This window comes from Capricornis sumatraensis, chromosome 7 (genome assembly GCF_032405125.1).
Source record: "Capricornis sumatraensis isolate serow.1 chromosome 7, serow.2, whole genome shotgun sequence".
NCBI lineage: Eukaryota > Metazoa > Chordata > Mammalia > Artiodactyla > Bovidae > Capricornis > Capricornis sumatraensis.
Genome location: NC_091075.1, coordinates 57,739,459 through 57,741,839, shown reverse-complemented (window position 1 = coordinate 57,741,839; position 2,381 = coordinate 57,739,459).

Below are 2,381 nucleotides of genomic sequence, written 5' to 3'. Positions count from 1 at the left end.
AAAGCAATTGAGTCTGTTTTTTTTTTGTATTTATTTATTTTTACAATCTAATGAAAATTCCTGCATAGGAAAGAGCTGATTTGGGCAATTCTGAACTTGAAAAATGGGTGTTTCTTGCCATTAGAAACCTTATAAATAAGCCTCTACCAAATAAGTTAGTTCTTTTGGCATACAAGCAAGAAGGTTGATGACATATGTAACTCCCATCTGGATTCTGTAGGTGTAGAAGCAAACTGTCTTTATTTCTTCTATATCTCACTATTTGAGGATTCTTTTAAATTGGAATAATGTTACTGGAATATCTTCCTCCTTACCTGCTTTCTTTGGTAATCAGAGACAGTGGCATGCCCAAGAAAGCCAGGTTTTCAATGGCTTTGCAGCCTATGTTGAGAGAAGCAATTTACCATAGGCCTGAATGTCCCTGCACGTTCTCTTTGGGTATTCCAAGAACACAAAACATTGGCTCTCTGGGCCATTTCTCAAGGTTGCATTTGCAGGGAACAGCCTTGAGGGATGCAGTCATGTCTCTCTCTAGAAAGCAGTAAGCTTGTTTTTATCTACTGTAAAAGTGATGCTTCCCCCAAGCTTCGTGTTCCTCCTCTGTAATCAAGTAACATCCATCATGGCTCCTTGGTGCTGCCCCCATGGAACTTGGGGCAAGTCAGGAGTTGATGCAAATAAACATGAAGCTCTAGCTGAGAGAGTCTGGGACCTGGACTGTTTACTGCAGTGCTTGCACCTGGGCATACATTTCCCCGAGCAACAAAATACAAAGAAATTGTATGGGACTAAAAATAACTGCATGCACGCACAATTGGGGCAAATTCTTGACAAAAGATACAAAGAGACCAAAACAATTTTTCCACTGCTATTTTGAGGAGCCTGAAGCAAAAGCAGGGTACTGAGCATGCCCCTTGAATATCACATTACCTAAGGGGCACATCAGACCACCTGACCTGCCTCTTGAGAAATCTGTATGCAGGTCAGGAAGCAACAGTTAGAACTGGACATGGAACAGCAGACTGGTTCCAAATAGGAAAAGGAGTACGTCAAGGCTGTGTTTTGTCACCCTGAATATTTAACATATATATGCAGAGTATATCATGAGAAATGCTGGGCTGGATGATGTACAAGCTGGAATCAAGATTGCCGGGAGAAATATCAATAACTTCAGATACGCAGATGAGACCACACTTATGGTAGAAAGTGAAGAAAAACTAAAGAGCCTCTTGATGAAAGTGAAAGGGGAGAGTGAAAATGTTGGCTTAAAGCTCAATATTCAGAAAACTAAGATCATTGCATCCAGTCCCATCACTTCATGGCAAATAGATGGGGAAACAGTGGAAACAGTGGCTGACTTTATTTTTCTGGGCTCCAAAATCACTGCAGATGGTGATTGCAGCAATGAAATTAAAAGACGCTTATTCCTTGGAAGGAAAGTTATGACCAACCTAGATAACATATTCAAAAGCAGAGACATTACTCTGCCAACAAAGGTCCATCTCGTCATGGCTATGGTTTTTCCAGTAGTCATGTATGGATGTGAGAGTTGAACTGTAAAGAAAGCTGAGTACTGAAGAATTGATGCTTTTGAACTGTGGTGTTGGAGAAGACTCTTGAGAGTCCCTTGGACAGCAAAGAGATCCAAATAGTCCATCCTAAAGGAGATCAGTCCTGAGTGTTCATTGGAAGGACTGATGTTGAAGCTGAAACTCCAACACTTTGGCCACCTGATGCTAAGAGCTGACTCATTGGAAAAGACCCTGATGCTGGGAAAGATTGAAAGCAGGAAGAGAAGGGGACGACAGAGGATGAGGTGGTTGGATGGCATCAGTGACACAGTGGATATGAGTTTGGGTAGACTCTGGGAGCTGGTGATGGACAGGGAGGCCTGGTGTGCTGTGGTCCATGGGGTCACAAAGAGTCGGACACAATTGGGCGACTGAACTGAACTGAACTGAACTGAAGGGGTGAGTAAAACACCTAAGTCACCTGCTGTCTGGCCTGACCCCTGGACACACCCTACCCTAATCCCACATAAGGAACCAGGTTACTGCTTTCCCTCCACTCCCAGGGAGTGAGCAAGCAAGGGAAGGTATTGCTTGTTCTCACTCCCCACTGCTGCAACAGGGGCCCCAATAAAGCCTTGCCTGAATTTCTTGTCTGGCCTTCAATCAATTTCTATTGATTAAGAAGGTAAAGAGTCTTGGTAGGTAACATGGCTACTACTTCTACCATGTTAAATAAAGACTTTTGTCTCTGATCCAGAAGTTTCCAGAAGTCTCTCTTTTTTGTTTCTCTGTCAGTATCCAGAAATAATAAATCCCAGATTTTCCATCGCTTCTGACAGTATATCCTGTTTTCCATTGTCCTTATCACAG